Here is an 11200-nt window from a genome sequence, read left to right on the forward strand (position 1 = left end):
ATTTTTTCTGATCTCCCTCTTGCATATATATAGGAAAGAAAGAGTACACACACACACACACATACACACGCACACACACACTCTCTCTCTCTCCAAACAAACAATATATCTGGCAAGAGAATTATGCTTCTAATTCAGATCAAATTTTTTAAATGATATATCTTTGGAAGTGATTCATCCATACACCTGCTTCACAGATTTTCATATAATCAAATCATTTTACCATAATTTGATTCTATCACCATTCAATTCAATGAGTTAAGTGAGTGCAAAGTGTCTGCTTAAAATTCTGGCTGGAAGTGACAGGAATACAAAAGAAGGAAAGTATGCAATTCCTGTTCTCAAGGACTTAATGGTTTAATTAGCTAGTTCTCCAACTTTAATTAGTAAACTTGATAAATATGCAAATTCTCATTCCGCATCAAGATTCTGATTCAAACATGATCTCTGGTGACATAGAAATCTATGTATTTAAAAAGTTTCTGATAGAACTTTGGTACAACTGTACGCTAGATAATCCCTTGAAAAAATGCCCCATTTTAGGATGCATATAGAATGGTGACTAAGGAGTTAATTTTTTTTTAATATCAAAGAATCAAATCTAAAACATGCATCACTGGATTTACTTAGAGAGAAATCACATCCTCAACAAGGCAATGGCAACGCTGCAGGATGGACATTAAAATCCTTAGTTCTAGGGGCTCTATGATGGCCTGGAGCAATGGGAATGGGTGTGAGATTGGAAGAGATTCAAGAGGGAGGGGGCATATGTATACCTATGGTTAATTCATGTTGATGTATGACAGGAATCAAACCAATATTGTAAACCAATTATCAATCAATTAAAAAAAAAAAAAAAGCAAAACTTGAGTTCTGGGTCTGCTTGTCCATCCATCTCTCTCACACCGAACAAATTAGTTTACTTCGCTGGGTCTCAGAGTCTTCACCTGTAATGCCAGCGAAATGTATTCAATATTTCCTTAAAACATTCTCAATCTTTAAAATTAGACAAATTCAGAAAGCAAGTTGCTAGACACCAGTGTACTATTTTTGCCACACTCTCCCAAGATATGTTTTCTCTCCAGAATGTCTCTTCCTCAGTTTTTAATTCACAAAACTGAGTTAATCATGTACTATTCGCATGATTGATAAAAGGACCAAATGAAACAACGTAAGTAAAATTGCTTTTTCACTGTAAAGAGTGCTCAGTGAACATCCCCAAACTCTGCAGGAAGGATTTTACCTGCCTTTTCTCATTTAAAATTCTCAACTTCCTATGACAAAATTAGTATTCTCTGGTGGCTCAGTGGTAAAGAATCTGTCTGCAATGCAGGAGAGGAGGGTTGGATCCCTGGGTTGGGAAGATCCCCTGGCAGAGGAGGCAATGGCAACCGACTCCAGTATTCTTGCTTGGAGAATTCCATGGACAGAGGAGTCTAGCGGGCTACAGTCCATGGGGTAGCAGAGTTGGACACAAGTTAGCGACTAAACAACAATTGTATTTTTACAGTTGAGCACAACAATAGAAAAGTTACAGAACTGAGCTCATGTCTCACAGCAACTTACAATATGGCCTCATAGCTCAGGTTCAAATTCAGGACCATCTCACCATGAAAGCTGACATAACATGGGTAACTGGAACTCACACCATCACAGGGAGAGAAGCCTTCTTTATCCTTCCACTCCGGTATCTGTTACATCTCTGGCGGTAACAATCACTGAAAATATCCGCTGATTCCATCCTTGCCTCCGAATCTGCATTTTCGGCATGGAGAATCTCTACGTGCCTTTGGTGATTCTTACCATCGAGGACTTTTGGAAAGCATGCTTCTGTCCATCTCTTTTCTATTGATTATGAGTACCCAGGAGAGGCTGGCTTCCCTGGTGGTTCAGCAGTAAAGAACCCGCCTGCCAATACAGGAGCTGCAGGAGAGCGGGTTCGATCTTTGGGTCGGGAAGATCCCCTGGAGAAGGGAATGGCAACCCACTCCGGGATTCTTGTCCGGAGAATCTCATGGACAGAGAAGCCTGGCAAGCTACAGTCCATAGCGTTGCAAAAAGTCAGACATGACTGAAGCGAGTTAGCACGCACGCATCAATGAGAGGTGACTTTCATCTTGTATTTGGGGCTTGACTGAATCTTATGATTAAAATCTCTAGCTCAGAATGAGGGCTATGCCAACTGCATGGCCCTGTTCTTTCAGACTGAGCCTCCTCCGTGGCCGGCTTCGCTGCCTGCTGCGGGATAAGGGCTCTGTCTCATCCCCAGCGGTTCCCAGATAAACAGCTGCGCTGCTGCATTCATTGTTGCTGAATCCCCTCATTGTCCATAGGAAGTCTCTGACCAGCGCAGGGCGCTGGGAAGTCTAGAGACAGGTCAGCAACAGAGCTTCCAGGATTCCTTTCTGCACTAGTCATCCGGCGAATTTTGTGCCTGGCTGAACTCCAGGGATTCTAACAGAGGGGGGTGCAGCTCTGAGAAAATGCAAATAGCCTCGAGATTTCTTACAAAATCAAAGGTTTTATCCACTTTCCCCGTTCCTGAGTCATTACTGATCTTCCATCCTTGTCAATTCAAATGTGCTTTTCAAAATAATGACAGCAAGACATAGAGGCGCCTTCAAAAGACAAATCTCATGAAGGAGTGATTCAAATACAAACAACGAAGTAACATTTCATACCTATTATGACTTTTCATTATGCCTTTTCTGTCCATAAGATTAGATAAGCTCCATTTGGCTAGGATTTGTTTTTTTTTTAACTTGCTCATAAAGTTTTTCCAAACAGTGCCTGGCAGAATGTGTTATTGAGCACTTTGTGCATATTTATTGAATAAGTGGAACAACTTTAACACATCTCTACAGATATGAATAAGATGATTTGAACATATCATCTGTCTTGGACTATTCCAGACTGAGATGGGTTATAGGAGTAGATAATTTAAAAGAACGGTACTTTTCTCTCCAGCATTAAAAAGGAAGTAGAATTCCTGGAGTGGAGATGGATGAAGATAGCTAAATCAGAAAATTAATTTTCAGTACATCCAGCTTCTATAAAGTCACAACCTAGCATTATATAACCTGAATCCATCTCACAGACATATTTTATTTGGTCTTCATGTGGTTTTGAAAAAAAAAAAATAAGCCACTTAAAAAATCACATTGTTTCACATAAAAATCGAGGTTTCTGTCTGTCCTTGCAAAATCAGATCATCTGGCTAGACGTGGTTCTAAATTCCACATGACAACCATCAGTGGTTACCCACAGATGTTACCTAGCGAGACAGTGTGGTACCACAGTATTTAGGTTAGATGTGGTTCTAAATTCCACAAAGCAACCATCAAGGGTTATTACCCACAGATGTGACCTAAGGAGCCAGTGTGGTCCCGCAGGGTTTAGGTTCTTTGGAGGATTATAGTAGAATCTTTTGGAAGTAACACACGCTGTCATTGTTATCAGTACTTCAATACCTCAACATCATCAACATTGTGATACTTACCCACCAACTCTGCACAGACCTAGGATGGGGATCCCGACATAAATATTACACCATCTTTCTCCTTGACTCCTCCTCTGTGTTCTAATCCAACAGAACTTTGTGCAGCAAAGGAAGTGTTCTCTACATGTGCTGTTCAGCATTATAACTACTAATCACAAGAGGCTACTGCACACTGGGAAATGTGGATAATACAATTAAAGAACTGTATTTTTTATTTTATTTAACTTTACCTAACCACACATGGCTAACAGCTACTATACCGGACCACACAGCTTTAAAGCTTCACTCAAATATAGCTTATTTTTCCTTCCCTGTCTGTCAAACTCTGCTCTCTGGACTTGAAACTAATTTATGTTCCATCATAAGAAACTGGCAATATTTTATACAGGTTATCTCTTTAAGCAGCAGTCCCCAACCATTTTGGCACCAGGGACCTGTTTCATGGGAAGATTTTTCCATGGATGGGGGACAGGAGATGGTTTGGGGATGAATCCAGTTCATTACACATACTTTGCACTTTATTTCTATTATTATTACATCAGTTCCACCTCAGTTCATCAGGCATTAGATCTCAGAGGTTGGGGGCCATTGTCTTCAAGGACAATTTAACAGTTTTGCAATGAAAAGATGACATTTAAAAACATGAATTCTTTGGATCCCCTTCCCCACCCTACCCTGATGATTCTAAGCAGGGACTCAGATCTCATATTATACGTGTTTAACAAGTGTCTTCTAGGTGATTCTTAGAATCAGGTAAATTTAATTCAAAGAGGGACAAGGATGAGGAGTGAGCTTGCATCATGCAATGAACGTGTAGGTGTTTTTGAACATATGCCAACCTCCCGGCCCACCTTCCACTGCCCCACCCTTACCTCGACCTCCCCCACCTCGACTACCCACCCTCAAGTCCATTCCTTCGACAGGCCTCTAAGAGGTAGTGTGGCCCTCTTGTGAGTCATTTCCTAACAGGCACTTTTCAGATATGAGCCAGCTCTGTTCTCTTGTGATGATTTATGCCCTAAACCCACAAATGCTACCCCCTGCAGCCATGTTTGAACCAGGTGACCTTGAACTGCTTTCCATCACTGTGTGTGTCATGATAGAACCCCGACTGTGCTGTACAGCCATCTTTTCTCTCCTGAGACTTTGAATTTGGAGTTCCAAAAGGAGAAATGATGGTAGGATCAAGATGATAAAAACTTACGATGGGGGCAACCCGGTTTATTCAGATTGCCATGAAGGATCTGGTAAAGCGATTCCTAGGAAAAGAGAAAAAAGAAGCGAATGCTCAGAAGCAAAGAGAGGCACCTCCCGGCCTTGGATGGAAGGAGAGAATGACCCTCCTCACATCCGAGTGGCTTTTCAGTGAGGACAGGGTGCAGGCGGCTCTGACTCGGGTGACAGAACTGAGTGGACTTCACGGTTGACATCAGACAAGGACCGCCTGCCACACTGGCTGAGCTCTCACTGCTTTCTGGGGAATCCATAAAGAACTGCAAGCTGGCCACTCAAGGACCCAAGACAAATGTCTCTGCTACCTTCCAGTCGATTGTTCTGCCCCAAAACATGCAATACAAGTTCCACTGTTCCCAGATGGTCTTAATTTTTCTCTCCTCTCTCTTAGAAACCCTCTTTACCTCACTCTTTCCTGTGAGAATAAACAATTAGCATAGGAAAATAAACTCACTGTGAAGTAGTTACCCATGTGTTCCTGGGTATTCTACAACACCGATTCCCATCCCTAGGTAATCCCTGTGCTCCGGTCAGCCTGGGGATGGTTTGGTTACATATCCAGACAAACCAGCAGAGACGCACACACAGGTGTGTGGGGAACAAAAGAACCCTTGTCCTAGAATAGTAACTCCAAACTAGGTATGCACCCCAGGAGCATTTCAAAGGTGTGGACTATTGGATTGGACACTCAGGGATTCTTAATCCATAAGGCTCAGATAGATTTGAGAAACTGGCATGTTTTTACAACACCTTGGTCTTTCTAATGCTAGGGGGTACAAGTATTTTAATTTCGAAAGCACTGTCCGAAAGGAGAGTCACCTGGATGGCTCAAGCAGTAAAGAATCTGCTTACAATGCAGGAGACACAGGAGACTCAGGTTCCATCCCTGGGTCGGAAAGATCCCCTGGAAAAGGAAATGGCAACCCACTTCTGAAGGAGTCTTTGGGGCCTAGAAAAGAAAACAACAGTTTCAAAGGCCCTTGCTGAATCACCTAACTTCGGAGAAAACAAAACAGAACTTTAGGTCCCGCCCTGATGCTCCAGGCCAGTTGCATCTATCTGGGACTTATCACCCCCTGTCCAGAAACCTTCCACCCTCTACACTTGCCCAGAAGACTTATCACCCCCTGTCTGGAAACCTTCCACCCCCTACACCTGCCCAAAAGACTTATCACCCCTTGCCCAACTACAAATGCTATCTCAACTAAAAAATACCCAAAACATCCCGCCTGATTAACGTTTCCCTTATCGCTTCCACAAGCCTCCCTACAAATATGGAGCCTCCCTGATCCCTCTCCGTGCTCAGCCTGGTCGTTAGGCCAACTGTCGACCCTCCTTGTCTAAATAAAGATAACCTACTTCTGTTGAGGTCGTCTTTCCTCTTTCTGCCTCGGCCCGAACTATACCTTACAACTTCAGTATTCTTTCCTGGAGAATCCCATGGACAGAGGAGCCCAGTGGGCTATACTCCATAGGGTGGTAACGAAGCAGACAATACTGAATACATGATGGATGGATTAGCCCTAAAGGAAAAAAAAATCAGATATTCAAAAATATGTTTGTGAGGTGTATGTGTCCGTGTTGTGTGTTCTGATTTTTTTAACATCAGAAGAGGATTTCTGATAACCCTGAAGTCACATTTTTCCCTTACTGTTTTAAAGTCATTGATTTACTGCCAGTTTTGCCTGGAAGCCTAGCCCAGGCTTTCATATGAGGTGAAACAGCTGGGTTCAGCAGTGTCTTTGGTCAAGAGAAGACAAATGGACCCAGTACCGGCTAAACAGAAAGCCACGTGTGAACAAATTAGGTAACAGCTAGCTCAAGAACCAGTGGTAAAGAGCGGACTGAAAACCCAGGGGAGAATTCAGGACTTGAACAACTACTAACCATTTGCACATAATCAATTTTTAGAGTCAGGGGGCTAGGGCAAAGTTTCTCAAACTCAGGAGTATTGACATTCTGGGCTGGAAAATTCTTTAAGGTTAGAGGCTGGGAGGTTGTGTGCATTGTCGGGTGTTGAACAGCCTTCCTGGCCTCTTCTCTCTAGATACCAGCAGTGCTTCACCCCCAAGTGTGACGATCGAGCACTTCTCCAGACTTTGCTGAAGGTGCTGAGGGGCAAAACTGTCCCCAGGAGAGACCACTGTTCCAGAGGCACGGGATGGGGGTGGGGGATGGGTGGAGGGAAAGAGGAAGGGCCCCACGCTGGGGCTGGGCTCCCTTAATAAGTTTCATCTCCTCTAAAACTGTCTTTCATAGTAAAAGCAGGACTATACGTAAGCAGAAGCGGTAGCAGTAAAATGTCTCATTTACAAACACGAGGTTTTAGTGGACTTACAGGGAAACTTCTTTCCTCAGAAGTTGGCTTTGGTATTTTTGAAATTTCATAAATCCTGTTACTGTCATACAGACTTGTACAGCTGGATAAACAAACTCAAAGAACACTCTCAGCCACATCTTCATTAGCAGCTCTGCAGGCAGAATCCCCGTCACTTTGAGATGTTTTGTATTCAAAGCAATCGCAGAAAGAGTATTTCCAGATCCTACTGCCTGCTTTAAATCTGCGGTTTTGTCTTTATCATTGGGGTGGCCTATTACTGCTGGCCAATTGTGCAATAACATTTGCAGCTTAAGTTTGGTGTCTGTACAGAGCTGCTACCCTCCCAAACTCTGGCACAAAACTAGTCACAGCGGCGCTCATGGATCAATACAATACACCTCTGGCCTTGATAAGTGGTTCAAGGAATCTGCATCTGAGCTCACGCAGACAAAACCATGCCAAAGAAGAGATATGCTAAGGGAAGAATAACTAAGTCTTCCCTAGATTCAAACGCCTGAGCTCTACACCAGCCTACACCTCGGAGACCTGTGCACAGTCAGCTGCTGAACATACAGCAATTAGTTCCTTGACATCCTTGTCCCAGTTATTAAGAGTCCACCAGAATAACAGATCACGGACAAATGCGATTTCAGTCAAGGGACTTTATGTAGTTCTTGGTTTGTTTTATTACTTGCTGTTTATCCTTCTGTAAGGTGATGCAGTATTTACCTATGTTCTAAGGCTCAGAACTTGAATTTACTTATCTTAAGAATAAAATGTCTTGCAGAAATTCTCCTTAAAATGTTGACCAGCTTCCTTCTGAGGTTTCAATTGAATTAAGTCCCTCCAAGACATAGCTCTGACTCTGTGCTGTGGCGAGGTCCTCTGCACCATTGGGAGAGTAAGAGCTTCTATTCTACTCAGAATTCAGCAACCCACTTTAGATGTTTATGACTGTTTCCTAGCCTGCCATAAAATGAGGGTGATAATTCATGTTCAACAGTCGATACACACTCCACACAAAGTGCTGGGCTCTGAGTTAGGAGCTGAAGAATTTAAAAACAGAAAAGAAGAAAAAGAAAAGATAAGAAAAAAGAAAGAAAGAGGAAAGAGGAGGAAAGGAAACCTCCTGCTTTGGGGAATCTAGTTGAGAAAGCATCATCTCTGATGTAAGTAGAGTGGCCGGAGGTGGCTGCTGCTGCTGCTGCTGCTGCTAAGTTGCTTCAGTCCTGTCTGACTCTTAGCGACTCCATGGATGGCAGCCCACCAGGCTCTTCCATCCATGGGATTTTCCAGGCAAGAGTACTGGAGTGGGGTGCCATTGCCTTCTCTGGCTGGGGGTAGGGTTGAAAGATATTCAAGTAAAAAAAAAAAAAAAGATTTTCATTAAGTGTTTTGAAATGACAAGTAAAATCTCATGTAGATTTAAGATCTTTTTATATTACAGGATATAGCAGGAAATCCCTACAGCTAGAGTGATAGACTCCATGGTTCTCCTCTTCTATTAAAATAGATACGGCTCCAGGATTCTGAATTTAGCAGCTGCTGGTATATGTGTCTCTTGCCACACTCATAAAGATTTTTAATGCACAATAACATAATATATACCTCATGCCTTCTGTGGCTGGATGCATTATTTCTAATTAACTAACTTCGTACCATCTTCATGTGTGGAAGGAGCAATAATTGGAGCTATCCATTTTTAGTTCACAGGAAGCAAGACGCTCTTCATTTGTCACAGAACCGTTTACTTACCACCCTTTCTTGCCAATGATTTGAAACAGTCAGCTGTAGCTCCTGTTTAGTTTCAACAGACTCACAACTGGGAGACGATGCCAGTTCAAAGTGAATTAACCAGAGAGTTCATCTGGAAATGCTGAAAGGCCTGCTGCACCCCACAGCTTAGGTGCAGACGCTCAGGGCAGACCTGAAAGTCATAATGTCTGTACCGGAATGCATTCATCTGTAAAGTGAAAATGATTATATTGATGTTAAATCTGAAAAGAAAAAGCAAAGGTTTGGATGGAAGTTAAAATATTTCCCTGGCAGATATTAGTGTTTGTAATAGTTCTCCACGGTTCACTTTGCCCTGTGTCATGAGGCACTTTGGATTCACAGAATAAAAGAATCCCATCCACACATTTTGTTCTTAGAAACGGTCTGCATATTTACTCACTGTATTTACTAACACGGATTCCTAGTCACTTTCTAAAGCTCCTCTTTGCAGAAACTTATAACAATCTTTGCATCTGGGCTCCTCTTTCCTCCAACTCTACTTTCTCCTGTAAGGGAGGCTAGAAGCCAGGAGTCATCTTTCTCCATCGTGGGTCATATACGGGGACAGTCCCGATGTTTACAGGAAGTTCTGTCTCTAGAGGTTGGAGGAGGACCCTTGTTTCAGAATGAATCTCAGTGAAGGAGATGAGGCACTACGTGAGCCCAAGTGTTGACGCTTCAGCTCATTTCAAACATAGGTACAGTCCTTACGAGAGGGGCTGAGACTGACCATGACCTGACAGAGCTTTGAGGAGAGCACAGTAGTCAGCCAGGGAAAATATAGCACATAAAACAAATGATCTGAGGCTGAATATATTTACAGATAAAAACTATAGCGTGGTTAGGGAAAAACCTAGGGTGTAGTTACAGGAGAATTTAAGCATCTGAGCTGGGACAAGTATAATGAGAGAACTTCAACAGTCAGAAAAACTTTCAACCAGTAAATTGGAGTGTCGGGGGCAGAGAACACAATGCAGGAAGGAGCTGGATAAGCATAGTTACAGAAGCCGCAGGCAAAAAGCAAGATGGGCCATTTGGACAGAGGTAGGGTTCCCAAGAGGATCAAATAGAAGATTGACGGTGAGGCAGAGGCCATATTTCACACCCAAGGTAAATTATTTTGAAATGTATTCTGCTAGCAACAGTCTACTGTTTGGTTTTACTAGGAAGCGATCAGAGCAAGACACTTATTTTTTAATAGACACATCTGTCCCTTTCTACCAAAATGGAATGGAGTAGGAGGAAACTGAAGGCATCACCAATCCCCAAAGGAGTTAAGTTTATTTGCAACAGCTGGTATTTCACTATATTAGATGGCAGACTCAGGTTGACTCTTGGCCAAGTGTAATCTCAGATGTTAGTGAGAGGTTCCATATGTCCAGTACCACAGGAATTACAGGTGCTCGACGATTTCCAAAGTCTGGAATTGCACACACGTGTCACAGTAACTGAGCCACAGTCTTTGCTGCCTGTGGGTCTTTACTGAATTGCAGGTTCCATTTCTTGAATAAGAAAGAGGTTCCTTCCACCTGTTTGTCACATACCTTTCCATATTTACACTGCCAGAGAAATTATTGCAATCAATAAGGCTGATTAGTCTTTTTTGTCTTCCCCTGATCTTTAGCATCTGTGCTCCTCAAGTCAGTCTTGTATTAATACGGTATATTGATTTTGCATTTCTAAATGACAGCAACCCCAGCCCTGCTGCCGCACATTCCCCTCCTCAGCCCTTGCTCTTCCTGAAGGCTGATCCCAGACATCCCACGGCGTCACCCCGCCCATCCCCACTTCCCGCATCATTTGTAATCTGGCCCAGAAACTCCTCTATCCTCCTCTCACTCCTAGCCCTGTGAGGTCGGCCCTCTCCCCACAACCAAAGGCGTAACAGCAGCGGGACTCGACCGGCAAGGAGAGGTCCTCTGACCCTTGCACTCCCAAATCCCTCCCTCCCTCTTCTCCCGGTTCCGCCGCTCCGGGAGCGCGCGCCGCCGCGGCAGCCGGGAACACGCGCACTCCGAGGGCCCTAGGGTTCAGATCCCGGGGGCGGTCGGCCCTGCCCTTGGCCCCGCCCCCATCTCCTTCCAGCCCCGCCTCCGATCCATCTCCGGCGTAGCCTGTGCTCGCGCTCCCCCGCCCGAGACCCCGCCCCACCAACGTCCTCTCCACCCCGCCCACCACCCGCCTCGCCCTCCCAGGATCCGAGGCCCCGCCCCGGCCCCGCCCCCAGCCGTTCCCGCCCCGCCCCCGGCCCGCGTCGCCGTCTCTCGCCCTCCCCCGGCCGCGCGGCCGGAGCTGGCACTGAGCACCGGCGGCCGCGGCGGCCTCGCGTTTTGGCACGCCAGCGCCCCGCTGGACACGGCGTCCCCGAGAGC

Source organism: Bos indicus, chromosome 24 (assembly GCF_029378745.1).
Source record: "Bos indicus isolate NIAB-ARS_2022 breed Sahiwal x Tharparkar chromosome 24, NIAB-ARS_B.indTharparkar_mat_pri_1.0, whole genome shotgun sequence".
NCBI lineage: Eukaryota > Metazoa > Chordata > Mammalia > Artiodactyla > Bovidae > Bos > Bos indicus.